Source organism: Cetorhinus maximus, unplaced genomic scaffold (genome assembly GCF_964194155.1).
Source record: "Cetorhinus maximus unplaced genomic scaffold, sCetMax3.hap1.1 HAP1_SCAFFOLD_162, whole genome shotgun sequence".
In the NCBI taxonomy this organism is placed as follows: domain Eukaryota; kingdom Metazoa; phylum Chordata; class Chondrichthyes; order Lamniformes; family Cetorhinidae; genus Cetorhinus; species Cetorhinus maximus.
This window is the reverse complement of record NW_027596150.1, coordinates 186,698-205,135: the sequence shown is the minus strand read 5'-3', so window position 1 is coordinate 205,135 and position 18,438 is coordinate 186,698. Positions and strand designations below refer to the sequence as shown.

At 49.5% G+C, this 18,438-nt stretch overlaps 2 protein-coding genes across 2 annotated transcripts in view; both read left to right on the top strand.

Annotated features, from left to right (window-relative positions):
• The window catches only part of LOC144672946 (uncharacterized), a 98,550-nt gene that overhangs the window by 16,629 nt on the left and 63,483 nt on the right, over window positions 1–18,438 (top strand). The window lies entirely within an intron of this gene.
• The window catches only part of LOC144672949 (EF-hand calcium-binding domain-containing protein 12-like), a 49,588-nt gene that overhangs the window by 5,435 nt on the left and 25,715 nt on the right, over window positions 1–18,438 (top strand). The window contains exon 2 of the mRNA XM_078534952.1: window positions 1,541–1,655. The gene's annotated coding sequence lies outside the window, so the exon portion shown is untranslated. The remainder of the gene's footprint in view (window positions 1–1,540; window positions 1,656–18,438) is intronic.

Sequence of the window (18,438 nt, the reverse complement as noted above, 5' to 3'; positions counted from 1 at the left end):
TTGCAACTGTTGCACCTTGGTACAAAAAAGGGTGTGAAGATAAGCCCAGCAACTACAGGCCAGTCAGTTTGACCTTGGTGTTGGGGAAACTTTTAGAAAAGTTAACTCATGACAGAATTAACAGTTACTTGGACAAATGTGAATTAATTAAGAAAAGCCAGTGCAGGTTTGTTCTGGCCAAATCATGTTTAACTAATTTGATTGAGTTTTTTTGATGAGTTAACAGAGAGGGTAGATGAGGGTATTGCGGTTGTTGTGTGGTGTGCATGGACTTCCAAAAGGCATTTTGTAAAGTGCCTCATAATAGGCTTGTGAGCAAAGTTAGAGTTCATGGAATAACAGGGACTGTAGCAGCATGAATATGAAATTGGCTGAGTGACAGGAAGCAGAGTAGTGGTGAATGCAGGAATGTTTATAGTGGAGTTCCCTGAGTATTCGGCTGCTTTTCTTGATATATTAACAAACTAGACTCGGGTCCACAGAGCACAAAATCAAAATTGGCAGATGATACAAAGCTTGGAAATTTTGAGAACTGTTAGCAGGATAATAACTTCAAAAGGACATAGACAGGCTGATGGAATGGGTGGACAAGTGACAGATGAAAGTTAATGCAGAGAAGTGTGAAATGATCCATTTTAGTAGAAAGAATGAGGAGAGGCAAAATAGAATAAAGAATATAATTCTAAAAGCATGCAGGAGCAGAGGAACTTGGAGTATATGAGCGCAAGTCATTGAAGGTCGCAGGGCAGGTAGGGAAAGCGGTTAATAAAGCATTTGGGAGCCTGGGCTTTATCAGTAGGAGCATGAGTGCAAAAGCAAAGAAGTTATGAGAAACCTGAAACTATATGATAAAAGATAAAACTTTGGTTTGGCCTCAACTGGAGTATTGCATCCAGCACTCGGCACAACACTTTAGGAAGAATGAGAAGGCATTAGAGAGAGTGCAGAAAAGATTATAAGAATGGTTCCAGAGATGTTCCAGTTACATGGCTAGATTATAGAAACTGGGTCTGTTCTGCTTGGAGAAGGGAAGGTTGAGAGATTTCATAGGGGTGTTCAAAATCATGAAGGATCTAGACAGAGCAGACAGGGAGAAACTGTTTCCATTGGTGGAAGGATTGAGAACCAGAGGGCACAGGTTTGAGATGATTGACAAAAGAAGCAACAGCAACTGAGAAAAAAAACTTTTTTTATACGGTGAGTGGTTAGGACCTGGAATGCACTGCCTGAGAAATTGGGTAATCACCTGAAGGGAAAACATTTGCAGGGCTACTGAAAAATGGCTGGGGAGTAGGACAAAGTGAGTTGCTAGGACCAATTCTCTCTGCATCTAATCTCACCATTTAGATAATATGCTTCTCTTTTATTCTTCCTGCCAAATTTTGCTTGAGCATCACTCTTGTGAAGCGCTTTGAAATATTTTGCTATGTTAGATGTGCTATATGAATGCAAGTTATTGTTGTTGAAGTGGACCAGTGGAAATTGCCACTTTGAGGTTGTAAAATTCAAATTCATTTGTAGATTTGTCTTTTCTTTGCAGCCTTACTTCACCCTGGAGACAAGTTGACGCAAGAGCCAGAGGTACATTTGAAATTAAGGCAGCCTGGGACTGCTGTGTTATCTGTTGATGCTGTGGAGCAGTGGCATTCCACCAGGTAAAAGGGAGAGCCAGGCTGAGCATTTAGGTTGTGCCTGGTGAGGTACAGATCTTGTAGAGGTTGAGTTGATGGTGCACAGGGCTTTAAATTAGATGGGGCCTTTGGATCATTGACCTGAAACATTAACTCTGTTTCTTTCTTCACAGATGCTGCCAGACCTGCTGAGTATTTCCAGCATTTTTTGTTTTTATTTCAGATTTCTAACTTTTGCAGTTTTTGCTTTTGCTTTAGTAATCCAGAGGCCTGGACTAATGGCCAGAAGCAGGAACTCAGATCTCAGCACAGCAGCTAGAGAACTTTAATTAAATTTATGAAATAGGTCTGGGATGAAATGCTAATATCAGTAATGGTGATCATGAAACTATATTGTTTTTGTAAAAACCCATCTGGTTCATTAATTTCTTTTAAGGAAGGAAATCTGCCGTCCTTACTCAATGTGGCCTACCTGTGACTGCAGACCCACAGCAATGTGGCTGACCTTTATCTGTCCTTTGTAATGGTCTAGCAAGCCATGCAGTTGTACCAAACAGCTACTGTTCAGAAAATCAGACAGATCATCATTTTCAATCAAGTCACTGACCCTGAAAAGTCCTCCTCACTAATGTCTGAGGTTGTGTGCGAAAATTGGGAGAGAAATAAATGAATATGACTTGATAGCTATTACCTGGTTGCAGGATGACCAAGACTGGGAACTCAATATTCAAGGGTATTCAACGTGACTGATTTATTCCTCTCTTTTGTGAACAGGGTTGTAATATTTGCAACCCTCCATTCCTCAGCTATCTCGCCCATCAGCAAGTATGTTTGGTAGATTGTTTTCAGCTATTTCTGCCTTTACTTCCCTTAGCAATCTTGGATACATCTTGTCCAGACCAGGTGACTTTTCTATTTTGAACACTGCCAACCATTTTATTACATACTCTATTTTCATCTATCCAATTTCTCTACTTCTTCCTTTACACTGGCATGAGCTTAATTAGTAACTAGTGTTGCAGAGTATTCATTTAATACCTCAGTCATGCCCTCTGAATCGTTATGGTGAAGAAGGAGGCCATTCGGCCCAGCATATCTGCACCAGCCCTCCGAATGAGCATTATGATTCAGTGCTTTTTCTCTGTAACCTTGCACATTGTTTCTACTTAAATAATCATCTCATGCCCTCTTGAATGCCTCGATTGAACCTGCCTCCACCAAACTTCCAGGCAGTGCATTCCAGACCTGAACTACTGGCTGTGTAGGGGACAAAAAATTCTCACATCGCATATGTTTGTTTTGCAAATCACTTTAAATCTGTGCCCTCTCGTTCGTGATCCTTTTATGAGAGGAACAGTTTCTCCCTATCTACTCTGTCCAGCCCCCTCATGATTTTGAACACCTCTATCAAATCTCCTCTTAGCCTTCTCCTCTCCAAGGAGAACAATCCCAACTTCTCCAATCTATCTTCATAACTGAAGTTTCTCATCCCTGGAACCATTCTTGTAAACTCCAGCTCCCTCTCCAGTGTGTTCATATCCTTCCTAAAGTGTGGTGCCCAGAACTGTACACAATACTCCAGCTGAGGTCTAACTCGTGTCTTATATAAATTCAGCATAGCCTCCTTGCTCTTGTACTCTAATAAAGCCTAGAATTTTGTATGCTTTATTAACTGCCCTCTCCACCTGTTCTGTAACCATAAGTGACTTATGCGCATATATACTCAGGTCTTGTACTCCTTATTTTATGTTGTCTCTCCCTGTTCTTCCTACCAAAATGAATCACTTCACACTTCTCTGTATTGAGCTTCATCTGCCACCTTATCTGCCTGCTCCACCAACTTGTCTATGTCCTTTTGAAGTTCTACACTGTCCTCCTCACAGTTTACAATGCTTCTAAGTTTTGTATCTTGTGCAAACTTTGAAATTGTCCCCTGCACACCAAGATCTATATTATTTATATATATTAGAAAAAGCAAGGGTCACAATACCTGAGGAACTCCACTACAAACCTTCCTCCAGCCCGAAAAATATCCATTAACCATTACTTGCTGTTTCCTATTATTCAACCAATTTTGGATCCATGTTGCTCCTGTCCCTTTTATTCCATGCCTCCACAAGATTTTCATTTTCATCCTTAATGTACCCCACCTTTCATTTGACTATTCGTTTACTTTTTTTTAACTAATATTCTTATAAAAGACTTCGTAGTTCCCTTTTATGTTACAGGCCCTTTCTGCTCCAGTATTGCTCTCAATACCCCAGGGATATGAAGAGCTCCCTCCTGCAGCATTTCCCCAACGATATATTAACCTGTTTTCTTGTGTTCCTATACTCATTAAGTTTAAGATGCAAATAGCCACATACTAATGTAATGTCATGGTAACAGCTACCTGGCTCCAAAGAGGGAAGGTAATAAATATTCTGAAATAAAAGGTTTCAGGAAAGATATAAAAAGAAAGAAAGGATGTATAAGTTGTTGTTGGCTACAACCACTTTTTAGTTGCTTGAAAAACTTTTCCCTTCTGTTCTGTTTGTACTCGAGCCCCACGCTCCTGATCAACGGGCACCCAGTGCGGAGGTTGGTTGGGGGAGGAGGACCTCCTTGTGAATCCGCCACTGGGCCTAGCCAAATTAGCCATCAACAGGTCAGGTCCAGGCAATCGTGGGAGTCATCCGGCCAGACTCCTTGGAGAGGGAGCACGCAGCACGATCAAGGCCTTCTGTATTCGGTGGGCACCACGAGGTCTGGAATGTTTTATCGACCCCTTTTAAGCACATTTTGATTTGACATTTATAAGCTTCCTTTAAGGCTTTGTTTCTCTTTTTTTGAAGTATCCCTTTAAGGGGCTGCCTTTTAATTTGACCCTCATTTTGTTGATTTACTTTGCTTGGTTCATCAAAAGAGTTAAACTACTTTCTGTACTCTATAGGCCACCAGTTAGTCAGGAAAATTAAGGGGAACGCATTTGTAAGCAAACTACAGATAGCTGCAAAAATTATAGCCATGTTGGGACCTTCAGTTAGATAAAAAGCAGTAACTTGTTTTTTGAAATTTTATCTGAAAGCCAAGTTATTTACTAAAAGAATGAACCCACAAAATTCCATTTAAAATGGAAGAATTTTTAGTATACAAGAGTCAAATAAAGCAAACATGAAATACTATTTTAGCAAACCACCTAGACTCAAACATCCAGAATCAAAATATTAAACATGAATTAACAGGTAAATTGCAGTTGATTATAAGCTATTATACATTACTTGTCAGATACAACTAAGACAGATCTTACGAATTGGTTCAGCAGTCTACTCTGTATGTAGGTCATCAGACTCAGTCACAAAGTCCTTCAAAACTCTTCCTTATGAAAAAATTCAGCTCCTCTCCTCAGAGCTAGCCTGATCATCAGCTGACAGCAATGCATAATGAACCCAAGTTTGTAAGACCCTCTTCCTGATCTAAAGGTTTTGTTATGATCCTTGACCAGACACCCAAGTTTTTGGTAAAATTCAGTTAGGGACTGATAATGTTTTGTTTAAAGTAGACAAAGTTTGAGATTCAGGACAGTTGCCCAGCGAATAAAAGCACAAGATTCCACACATTTTGAACAAACAAAAATAAACTTTACTAAACAAGGCCAGAAAGATAAAACAATTTACAGTATCTATCTTATGCTCTAACATTCAGGATTAATATGAGGTATGTGTGAATTAACAGGCAAACAGGTCAAACCTGACTGCACAATAATTGGCAAATGCGACCAAGACAGAATACAATAATTTCTCAATGAAATTAGTGGTGTCAGTAAGCACTGTGAGCCAACCAATCTCACTGAAACTCTGACTCTCTCATGAGGGATTCCCATCTTCACCTTCGAAGACCTAACCTGGGAATTTTCTCCAAATGTCACTCCAAATTGGACGGCGTCAACAACGTCCCCCATGTTGCAGGGCTTCAGTTTCATCTCCTGAGATTCTGTTCCCTGAATCCCTGAATCTGCACTCAGGCACCAACTCACAGGCATAACTCCCACACTGAGCAAAACACTACTGCTCCAAAGGGGTAGCTTTGCTCCAACGACCTGCAGCACAGGGTCACCAAAGTCCTGCTGCCTTCTTGGATATTTAGGGCTTCTCCCAAGCTCGTTTAGATTGTCAGCAATTCTCCTGAGTCCTCTTCACTTGAAGTTTGCTAACCACAGCCCTTTTCCTACTTGAAGCCTCTTTCTTGTTCCTCTCTTTTTAATTGAACTGGGGGAAGAATCGTCCAAGGTTTGCACTAAGTGCAGTAGCAAAAGGGAAAAATGTTGCTTTACCTGCCGGCTGCAATGGTGGGTTTTCGTGCCATATCATCATCACGTTCCCAGCCTTGTTAATAATGCGTTCCTGGGAAACATGCTGCATTGCTGGCGGGGTGGCCTCTGTTTCACCCGCCCCACCATCACCTCAGGCCTTCAGTAAATCGGCACTATATTTAAAGGGCACCCCTGCACAGAGCTAGCTCTCTCTAAGGGATCGTAAACAGCTGGAAAGTCATAGCTGCCAAAGGGAGGAAACATGCTGCCCCCAAATTTAGCAACACCTCCCTTGTGCACCCACTGGACGCAGAGGAGACCCACCATGAAGTCCACTATCCCTGCTCTGGGCAAAGACCAGCAAGAAAGGTCACCAATCCAGCATGGGAGGTGGTGGCAGCAGTGGTCAATGCCAATGCCCTGTAAAAGAGGACAGCCACCCAGTGTTGAAAGAGGACAAATGATCTCCTCTGTTCCGTAAGTCACTCTTCTCTTCACTCTCAACTCACACACTCACAAACCCCTCGCTCACTGCCAGTTCAAGGGACACCACCATTCTCTCTCACACACACCTTCACCTGCCCTGTCATCCCGTCTATGGCATCACCCACCGTCCACACTTGCCAGGCATCCTTCTCTCCTGGCCTGGCAGGTGTCCTGCTTGCGCTCTATCTGTATTCATGCAGGACAAGCTGGCACACAACAAAAGGGAGAGGTCACAGACTGGTGGAGGAATGCTGACAGTGAGGTTGGCGCTGCTCCACTAAGTGAGGATCCAGCAGTGCAACATCCATCAGACAATCATGCTGTGAGTCAGTTCCCTTGTTCCGCAGTCCCCTGCAATGCACTAATTATCTCCTTGCTTTTGCAGGCACATCTGGGAAGGAGCCAAGGAGGTCCACAAGTCAGGTCCTTGACTCAAGCCCTGAAGACACCTCAGAAAAAGAATTTGATGATGTCCTCATTGAAGACCCGTCACAGCGCTCACCCACACCCTCCACCAGCGCAGAGATGCACACCTCAGTGGGACCTAGTTCTAGAGTAGCCTCAAGGTCACAACCTGATAAGCAAATTGCACAGTCTGATCCACAGCAGGTGGCAACTGGGGACTTCTAGGTTTCCAGCACTTGGGGGACTGCTGGAGGCCAGAAGTCTGCCGAGCCCTAGTCAGATGAGGAGCCTCTGGGCTGAGTCATACTGCAGTTGCTGGAGCTGCAAAGGCAAGCTTGGGAACATCAGGAAGGGATGTCCCTTCGCTGCACTCCTCAGATTGAAAGACACGATGGAGTCCGTCTGCCTTCAGACTGAGGTGATAGCTCCGGCATGCCAACGCAATGAGGTCAACACTGGTAGGATGGTGGTCGCCATGGAGACCTTAGTCCAGGGCATCGCTGCTGCACGGGCTGAACTCCATTGCTGACGCCATAGTTGGCCTCCAACAGTGTCAATGTGAGAGGTGTGTGGGTCAGCTCGATCTCACTTCAGCTACCCTTTCCCCTCAAGAAGTCAGCCAGGGGCCCTTGGGCATCCATAGGGAGGAGGATCAGCAAGTGCACACCGCAGGGCCATGCCAGCAGACACTTTGTGCTCCTTCTCCTGGACACCAGGCTGTGAACATAGCCGCAGAGAAGTGAAAGACAATCAAGTCAGATGACCCCCTCGACCGCCCGTTGCCTGGACCTGTTAATGGCCAACTTGGCCAGGAGCAGGTTCACGAGGAGGTCCTCCTCCCTCCGGCCCCCCTCCGCACCAGGTGCTTGCAGATCAGGAGCGTGGGACTGAAGTGCAAACAAAACAACAGTAAAAGGTTTCTCAAGTAACTAAAAAGGGGGTGCAGCCTACAACAACTTACATATGCGTGGTCCACAGACTCCACAAGGCCACAAAAAACACAGGTATCTTGGGAGTCCGTGCACCGACACAACCTACAATTGTATGGGACTGCTGCATGCAACACCCTCCACCACAGTAGAGGGCCCCCATTGGGGACCTCCGCCACTGGACAGCAACAAGGCATGCCAGGATATGTCCGGGCGAAGGCAAGGAAATGAAGGGTGTGCAGCAACAGCCCATACAGGAAAACCCTCCGTGCCGTGCTAAAGGGCACAGAGAGGGCATTTCCATGAGGCGACTCAAGTTGCGGGGCACTGGCTCCCGAAGGAGGGTTCAGGGCTTGGGGACCAATGTGGAATCCCATCCAAACAAGGGTACGCTCAGACGTAAGATAACCATGCACCTCTGACATCTCGAGACCCAGTATGACGTTGGGGCTGAGAACAACCGTCCTAAAGCCTTGGATGACATTGGCCAACACAAGATGCGCCAACTCCTGAAGAATCATCCAGCCCAGTCCCCCTCCACCCAGCATGTCCCTGACCCTGGTCACCCCAGCAGCCACAGCCCTCCTCTCTGCCAGACACAGAAGGGGAGAGGTGTGGATTCCTGAGCAGAGGCTCTCTGACAATGGAGAGCTGCGGCGTTAGGCGACCATGTTCCAGACTTTGATCGGGTCCTGGTAAAAGACAGGCAATGCCTGCGAGGAACCACGAAGGCCCCTCAGGTCTATAAACAGGAGCTGCACGTCGTAATCCAGGCCGCGCACCTGGCGGAAGAAAAGAACCAGGGCACACCATCTCGGAGGGGGCTCGACGTAAAGGTATCGCTGCAGGGCCTGAAGGTGGAAAGTAGCCACCTGGGTATGTAGACACACCAGTGCCTGACCGCCCTCCCTAAGCGGGAGACTCCGAACCTCAGCAGCGACCCAGTGCAGCCTTTTGTCCCAGAAGAAGTCAACGAGCATTCTCTGGATTTTTGCGACAAAATCCGGGGCAGGGGTCAAAGTGACCAGCCGGTACCACAACATGGTGGCAATCAGCTGGTTTATGATCAGAACTCGACTCCGGTAAGACAGCACTCAGAGCAGTCCTGTCCAGTGCCCCAGGCGAGTGGTGACTTTGGCCTCCAGCTCCTGCCAGTTCACCAGCCAGGATTCCTCAGCCGTGCAGTGGTGGACCCCCAGGTAGAGAAGACTGGTCCTGCTCCAGGTGAAAGGCCTGAGCTCCTCAGGTAGGGGATCCATCTGCCACTGACTGACCAGGAGTCCAGAACACTTACCCCAGTTGATCCTCTGAGGTCATGACAGAGTAGACCTCCTGGCACTCGCGCATCCTCCGCAGGTCATGGTGAACATAAGGAGCACGTCATTAGCGTAAGCCTAGTGGACCACCCCGATGCCTGGCCCGTGCAGAACCAATCCCAACAACTTCCTCTGTGAGAGGCCAGATGGGGCAGCCCTAACACACTCCTCTCCCAAAGACAAGGGGCACCCTCAGGGACCCGTTAACCTTAACTAGACACTCTGAGGCAGCGTTTAGAAGTTGGATCCGGGCAATGAAATGTGTCCCGAATCCGAATGCACGCAGAGTCCAGAAAAGATATTCGTGATCCACCCTGGATCTCTTCTCCTGGTCAAGAGACATGAAGGCGCTCAACAGACCAGTCCTCTCAGAAAAGTGGATGATGCCCCAGACCAGATGGATATTATCAAAAATATTGCGGCCCAGGATGGTGTAGGTCTGGTCAGGGTGAATCATGAGGTCCAGCACAGCGCCAAGGCGCGAAGACACTGCCCTAGCAAAGATCTTGTAATCTGTGCTGAGGAAGCCCAGGTGCCTGTTCCTAAGTTGGCAGAGATCCCCCTTCTAAGACAATGACCGCCCTGTGCCGCGAGAGGGGCATCTCCCCGGTAGCAGTACTCTTCCCCTAGGACCCTCATAGTCGTTCCCAAGGACGTCCTAGAACGCCCTGAAGAACTCCACGTCCAGTTTGCCCCTGGAGAGGCTGTCGAGGGCACTAGTCAGCCCCCCCAGACTTATAAGGGAGTCAAGCTTTCCGGCGCCCTCCGGGCCGACCTGCGGCAGGTCCTCCCACAAAACTCTGCGAGCATCCTCGCTGGACAGATCCGGAGAGCGTAATAGTCTTGGGCAATGGCTCTGATGCCCTCCGGATCCGAGTCAAGGGATCCGTTGTCGGCCAGCAGCGTAAGGAGCTGCTGTCGGACCCCGTGCCTTTTTTCCAGCCAGTAGAAGAAGGGGGAACCGCAGTCCAGGTCCCGGAGGAACTGGATCCACGACCTCACGTACGCGCCACGGGACCCGACAAGTTGCAGGTCCCGCAGCACGCCCTTCTTCTCATCATACACCAACCGCAGGGCCGGGTCCGCGTCGATTTGACGGAGACGTGCCTCCAGGCCGAGCACCTCCTTCTCCAACTCTTCGACCCTGGATTTCTGCCTTCCTGTCAACCCCCTCGCACATTCCTGACAGAAGACGTGGACGTGAGCCTTGTCCACGTCCCACCATAGCCTCAAGGATGGGAAGCTGCCAGTCGGCTCCACCTCCACCTCAATCCCACCCCCAGGATCAAGGGTAAAGCAGTCCTCTCTGGTCTCCTCTTGGGGGGATATAGGCCAAAGAGCGGCAGTGGCTCAGCTCCGCTCATCCCCAGGCCACCAGGTTGCTCTGAGAGTCTGGAAAAAGCTCCGATCTGAGCACGGAGGCACCCGGCGCTAAATGTTGGGAGCATGCGGGGAGGCCTTCCTCGCCACCGCCGCCCGATGACCCACCCGGGGTATAAGGTTGGTCGGGGTGGGGCACCGCTGCAAGGGCGGTACTCTCGTCGGCCCCCGAGGGGCCCTGCTCAGAGGACTGCGGCAAGGGGTCGTGGATTTGGGCTGCCCCAGAGGGCAGAGCGAGGACTTATGGGGCGGAGACGCCACCACCTTATCATTGGGGGAGGGGACATTTCCGACCTCACAAGTGGCGAGATCCGCCCCCTCTAAGGGGTGGCACCTCTTCCAGGGTAGGCTGGGGGCTAGGGAAACCTCCATCTCCGAGGCCCCCGCCGCCTCCTCCAGCCCCCCCCGCCACCACCACCACCACCAGACGATCCACCCTCTGGGAATTGGGCATGTCCACCTTCTATAATAAGACCACCGGCTCGGAATCGTGCACCCCATCGCCGCCGGACTGGGGACAACTTCAGGCCCAACGTTCGGCGCTGAGGCACCCACGAACCTGGGTGTCGCCGGGGCTGGATGGTGTTTTATCCCCCAAGCCACTGTCTTCAGTAGTCTAGGGATCAGGGTGTTTTTGAGGTGTTCGAGAGGTTTCAGGGCCGCGTCCGGGTGGCAAGTCTTCTGTTGTACCTTCTTCTGGCGTGGGTCTCTCCTCCCTCGTTGCCAGCAGCTGAGATGGCGGTGACTGCTGGTGGCACCTCCCCTTGTGGGGAGAAAGATGGAGTGGTGGCGGAGGGAGGAGCGGCGGTGCCAGCCGCGGCCACCTGAGTGACATTGGCAGCCTTGGAGGCGGGGCAATTCTTAAGGACGAGGCCCACCTCCTTGCAGGTGCAGGCATGGCACCGCATACTGTCCGCCGACCGGAAGACCCTGTAGGCGACTCCCTCATACTCCACACTAAACCCCGCTCCACGTTATCCTCCCGGGCCAGGTAGATGGAAACATGGAGCCGGAAGGAGTACATGTGTCGGAGGGCCACATCCTTGAGGATGAACAGAATCGGTGTGACCCCTGACCTAACCTCCCCCCCCAGTTGATGGAGGTGGGGGAGGAGGAGCTCACTGGGAACAAAGGGCGGGATGTTTGAGATTATGATCCTCTGGGCGGTGGCTTCCAGAGGGTCCACCGCCACAAATGTCCTGCCCACAGTGAGCCCCTTTTCAAGGGCCAGGTGCACCACCAGCTCTGACCTCAAGAAAAATACGGCTTTGCTTTGAGGCGGCAGCTACGGCTGAGGGGCAGACAACCGCAGCCATAGCCTTGACGTGCACCTCAATTGTCATGTCGGGCTGAGTCTAGCTCTTGACCCCGAGTTGTTTTGTCACAAGTTTAATGGGTGACAGGGCCGCAGGAGCCGAGGAGGCCACTGCCCCTGTATAGGTGGCCTTGGATGGCCCTGCCACCAGCGCTGATGGTGTCGCCATGGGTTCCCAGAGCTAGACCCACTCCAAAAAGTGTTAATGCAATAGAAAGCAACAGTGGGGTGGGGCAGGGGGAGGGGTGCGGGGGATGGTGGTATGGAGGGGTTGAATCCCTCCGGTGTAAAGGGAGGGAGAGATAGAAAGAAGGAGGAGGGCACAGGAGGGAGGACAATGAGGCACAAGGTGGACAAGTGCCACAGGTGGATGGAGGGGGGCAGGGAGAAGAATGAGGAGGTGTCTTGATTCTTGGTTTTCGTCAGACAGGGATAGGAGAGTGTCTTCGCGCCAGGGTAACCGGGACTGCCTGCACACATTCTCTCACTCTAATGTGTTCTTCACTGGGCAGCCCCAGCTAACCCGGATGTGAACAGAAGGTCCGTGGGGTGGGGTGAATGCACAAAGGTCTTTCCAGTTCACAAAAACGCCTACACCCCTCAGATGTTCCTCTTCCTTTCCCTCTCCCTGTCAAAACATAAGTCCAATTCAGATCTCCCCCTTTGTGTGGTGGTGAGCTGTTTTCTTGAACCACTGCAGTCCATGTGGTGTAGGTACACCCACTGTGCTGCTAGGGAAGGAGTTCCAAGATTTTGACACAGCAACAGGGAAGGAACAGCGATATATTTCCAAGCCAGGATGGTGAGTGACTTGGAGGGGAACTTCCAGGTGGTGGTGTTCCCATATATCTGCTGCCCTTGTCCTTCTAGATGGTAGTGGTCGTAGGTTTGGAAGGTGCTGTCTAAGGAGTCTTGGTGAATTCCTGCAGTGCATCTTGTAGATGGTACACACTGCTGCTACTGTGTGTCGGTGGTGGAGAGAGTGAACGTTTGTGTATGTGGTGCCAATCAAGCGGGCTGCTTTGTATTGGATGGTGTCAAGCTTCTTGAGTATTGTGGGAGCTGCGCTCATCCAGGCAAGTGGAGAGTATTCCATCGCTCTCCTGACTTGTGCTTTGTAGACGATGGACAGACTTTGGGGAGTCAGGAGGTGAGTTACTCGCCGCAGGATTCCTAGCCTCTAACCCGTTGTTATAGCCACAGTTTTTATATAGCTAGCCCAGTTCAGTTTCTGGCCAATTGTAACCCCCAGGATGTTGATAGTGGGGGATTCAGTGATGGTAATGCCATTGAATGTCAAGGGGTGCTGACTAGACTCTCTCTTGTTGGAGATAGTCATTGCCTGGCACTTGTGTGGCATGAATGTTACTTGCCGCTTGTCAGCCCAAGCCTGGATGTCCAGGTCCAGGTCTTGCTGCATTTGGACATGAACTGCTTCAGTGTCTGAGAGTTGCAAATTGTACTGAACATTGTGCAATCATCAATGAACATCCCCACTTCTGACCTTATGATGGAAGGTCATTGATAAAGCAGCTGAAGATGGTTGAGCTGAGGACACTACCCTGAGGAACCCCTGCAGTGATGTTCTGGAGCTGAGATGACTGACCTCCAACAACCACAACCATCTTCCTTTGTACTAGGTATGACTCTAATCAGTGGAGAGCTTTCTCTCTGATTCCCATTGACTCCAGTTTTGCTGGGGCTCCTTGATGCCACACTCGGTCAAATGCTGCCTTGATGTCAAGGGCAGTCACTCTCACCTCACCTCGGGAGTGCAGCTCTTTTGGCCATGTTTGAACCAAGGCTGTAATGAGGTCAGGAGCTGAGTGGACCTGGCAGAACCCAAACTGGACGTCAGTTAACAGGTTATTGCTAAGCAAGTGCTACTTGATAGCACTGTTGCTGACCCCTTCCATTACTTAAATGATGATTGAGAGTAGACTGATGGGGCGGTAATTGGCCGGGTTGGATTTGTCCTGCTTTTTGTGTACAGGACATAACTGGACAATTTTCAACGTAGCCTGCTAGATGCCAGTGTTGTAGCTGCACTGGAACAGCTTGGTTAGGGGTGCAGCAAGTTCTGGAGCACAAGTCTTCAGTACTATTGCCAGAATATTGTCAGGGCCCATAGCCTTTGCACTATCAAATGCCTTCAGCCGCTTCTTGATATCACATGGAGTGAATCGAATTGGCTGAAGACTGGTATCTGTGATGCTGGGAACCTCTGGAGTAGGCTGAGATGGATTGAGGCCAATATTCTGGCTGAAGATTGTAGTAAATGCTTCAGCCTTATCTTTTGCACTGATGTGCAGGGCTCCCCCAACATTGAGGATGGGATGTTTGTGGAGCCTTGTCCTCCAGTGAGTTGTTTAATTGTCCACCACCATTCACGACTGGATTTGGCAGGACTGCAGAGCTTAGATCTGATAAAAGTTCAAAAGAAAACTTATGCACAAAAGATTACAGTGACACAGTTAAACTTAGTTTCACACAACGTTCCCCCAAAAAGACTCTGCTTGGTCAGACCCACAAGTAAACACCTTCCAGGCAACACACCCTTATAGATGTTTAACTATAAAAAATCCAGTAATATTATCCAAATCAAACTTCTGTAGCCTCAATAAAGACATACCACATGACCTCTAACCCTCTTCTACTCTGCGGTGGAGATCCAAACTTCAGAATAAACTGCTTTTTGCGGCCCTAGACTCTTCTGGCTTGACTGGATGGTTGATTCAAACTGCATCCCCTCCCAGCCCAGAGGTCTAGCTATAGCTCCAGCTGCTACATCTCACAGTTCCAGCTCAACCGCCCAAAAGCTACAGCTACCCTAAACTCTCCACCGTAGCTCGAAAATACCTTTTTCCCCCTTTCATCTCAGGTTCTCACATCTCTTTGAAACATGAAAGATCTTATATTTGGAAGGATTTATGTTTCTATCTTGTCTTTGCTTTCAGGTCAATAAAATATAATATCCACATTTCTATTTACCTATCGAACTCCTGCAAGATGCAAGCATGTTTCTTGTTATCTCTGACTTCCCTTTGATATTCAAACATACTCTCAGCTTATCTGAAAATGCAAATGTTAGATCTAACCTAATCACTTGTACCTCAAACCTTACACCTCCATCCGTTTCATATTTTAACCCCCCCCCCCCCTCCAGACAACCTGTCTCCTATTAATCTCTGCCCAGGTTAATTGAATCATACACAAAGACACACGCAGCCTTTTTCACAGTATAACACCATATTCCGCAAAAATATTTTTTTTTATATCCATTTCTCTCAGCCACAGAGATCTAAGTGCCATGTGAGTATAGTTGATGGCACCCTGCACCTGTGGAAAACATGAGATCTGTGCAAATCCCAGTGCTCTTATTTCCTGGCTTTCCTGATCCCAGGCAAATTGCACAACGTTCTGTGCCTTTGTGAAGATGGCATCCGTGACCTGGATGCACATGCGCACGGAGGCTTGCCTGATCTTGCACAGGTCTTACCTGTGGAGCCCTGGGAGGAGCCATTGCTGTAAAAATTGAGTGCCACGGTCACTTTCCCAGCAGTGATTGCCCCCCGTGGCACCAAATCCTGCAGCAGGTGGCATATGCCTATCCCTAGACATGCGCAGGTCTTCAAGCACTGTAGCTTGAACCTTGATGGATACTGGTCCAAACTTTAATAGAGACATTGCAAGGGGTTGTGAGCGCCTCTACCAGTGACTGTGCCATGGCCAACATTGCAAAAGTCTTCGGAGAAACTGGTTCTCAGTCATCTGCAGGAATGAAGAGCGCCATCTATAGACTCTGTGTCCAGCGAGGCGTCTATGAGCAACGGCTCCCTCTGGATCTTCAGCTGTATGTGAAGCAGGCCCTGCCACCCCTTCATCTTGAGGGAGGTGCTCCTCCCTTTGTTGAGCCAGGTGCCTACGCCACTCTATTATTCTTCTTCTCTGCTCCTTGTAAACCAGGAGGCATCCTGCTAAATCACCAGACTCCACGATCCTGATGTTCTCCTACAGGATCAAAGGGGGAGATGTGTGGGTTAGCATATGTGTTCTAAGAACCTCTCTTGGTTAAGTCTGAAGGCCCCTTCGTGCATGCAGGAGAGTGCTGGCCACCACTTGGATGGTCAGTGTGTAGTGTGCTTATTGGCTGTCCGAAACCCCACCCATTCCACCTGACCAATTGCTGGCAGCTTCAGCCATTGGACAGCATGCTGTGCTCTCAGCTCAGGCGCAGGCATTCTCCTAACCTGCGCTGCAAGGCTGCACTGTAGCTTGAACCTTGATGGATACTGGTCCAAACTTTAATAGAGACATTGCAAAGGGTTGTGAGCGCCTCTACCAGTGACTGTGCCATGGTCAACATTGCAAAAGGATTCTACAACTTGCCCAGTCGGCCAATTGCTCTGCTGCCCCCTAAAATGCACATTAATTTGCAGTCTGCACCCAAGGGCAAAAAGTTCTGGAACATTTGGTGGCACTTTCATGCTTTTGCGTTGCTTGAGTGGGCAGAAAAGTTTCAGAGGCTGACTCCATTGGAACTGCAGCTGAGCAGTCTCAGCTGCGGAAGAATGCTCACTTTTGACAAGCTTTTCCAAGTGCGTGGCCGCTTCCCTCACCACCCATCACCCCCACCCCCTCCTGGCATGTGCTTGAGTACTTCCTTCAGTCTGGTCTGCCCTGCCATCACCCCTCCACACCCCCACCACGTGGCCTGACCTGCACCAGAGCCCTTGCACCAGCACTGGACTGAAAGCCAGCCAGAAAAAAGCGACTCGCCTGTGCCCCCCACTCCTCCCCCCGCCACCAGATTGCACAGCACCTCTTCCTTGATGTCGCCTGGATGATGCTCGCGAGCACTGTGCAAGGTTGTGTGCACTCACCTTTGAGTCCCCCTCAAAATTCAGATCGCCAAGTGCCCGCCTTTTAAAGGCAGCCGTGAAGCACGCCATTCTGAAGTCACGCCAACATGGGTGGTAAATTTGACGTGAGGGAATGATTCCAATGAGTAGGACTTATAATGAGATGCTAAATTAAGTTCCCAATATGAAACCTGGCCCCTCATTGTCAGGTGAAGCGGACGATCGCTAACTGGTTTCACGATGGCATGAAACCGATTTTTTGCCTTCTTGCCACATTCTCTGCTGACGCCCACCATGATGCCCAATGCCAATGGGGCCACAAAATTCCAGCCTGGGACCTCATCCTGTCCCTGTCCCCTTTCTGGGACACTTCTTTTGAAATCTATCCCAGTCCCCTCTCCCTTTGGGATCTCTCTTTGACCCCTCTCCCTGTCCCCTGCCTAGGACATTTGTCTTCAATGGCACTCCACTCCATGGCCACATGAACTGGGTTGTCATACCATTTTCCTTGATGGGCAGATGCACTGGGCCCAAAGAACTTAAAAATGCAGAACAAGCGAATGTGCAGCCCGTTCCCAGTCTACACATGAGCGGAAACTCCAATGATTGTAGGGACTTGATATTCCCAACCTCTGCTCTCAACTTTAAGGTAAGTTGGATTCTCATAACAGTTCTAGCCTTTACTCTGGGCATCAATGGCATGCAACAACTTGGATATTGTTCCACTAAATGTTGTACAACTTTATTAACCACTAAGCTGGACATACTCAACTATAATTGCTTTGTTTCTCTGCGAGCCGGATTCCGTCTCAGTGGTCAGTATATCAACGAGCCCTCTGTGCACGACTTCCAGGTGACTAACCAGGTCACCCTTACCACTGCTGCAATAATGGGTGGAATTTTCCATGCCCGCTGGTGACAGGTGGCGTGCGCGGACAATATGGCATGATCAGTTTCATGACGGCGGGAAGGCAGGTCGCGATCATCCGCTCAGCCTGCCAATGTCGGGACGCATTTCCCGCCAATGGTCATCAGGGAGCTCATTATAATACATCAGCATATCCTTAAAAGGCCATCCCGCCAGGTCCTTGGACCCACACCGTATCGTCCGTCTACATCGGTGTCCACGTTTCACAACAGCACATAGGTGATGTGCACTTGGCGGACTTCACCTTGGGGGAACTGAGGTGGGTGAACAGCTTTGTTTTCCACAGCTTGCCAGGGTCACCTGTCACTTTGCAGGCTTTAGGGGCGCTGTGGGGCCTGGGTTGTGTGCCACCCTGCCTCAGAGGCGACTGTTTTCGGTGGGGTGGTGTCCAGGGGCAACTGATGCCCTGCCATGGAGGTGTCTGTTGTTGGGGGGGGGAGTACCAACTGATGCCCAGCCTCGGAGGCGACTGTTGTCAGGGGGGTGGTATCCAGGGGCAACTGTGCCCAGCCTCGGAGATGATTGTTGCTGTTGTCGGGGGTGTGGGGGGAGCAACTGCTGCCCTGGCATTAGATCCTGTGCATGAGAAATCGAGGTGGGGGGCAGGGTAGGCAAGGGAAGTGGCCACACAATAGGGACACCTGTATAAACTGACCATTCCTCTGCAACTGAGACAGTTCAGGCGTAGCCAGCATAGCCGCAGTGATATGATTGGGGTCAGGCACCTCGCCTCTTTACCCACGCAAGCAATGCAGAGGCACCAGAGCGCCCACCAAGCTCTCCAGACCCCACCCCCCCCTCTCCAACCCCCGCCGCCCCGCTCCCCTACCCCTGCTCCCCACCCTGGCACAGACTGCATTGAAATGTGGAGCAGGCAAAACAAGTTCGTTTACTA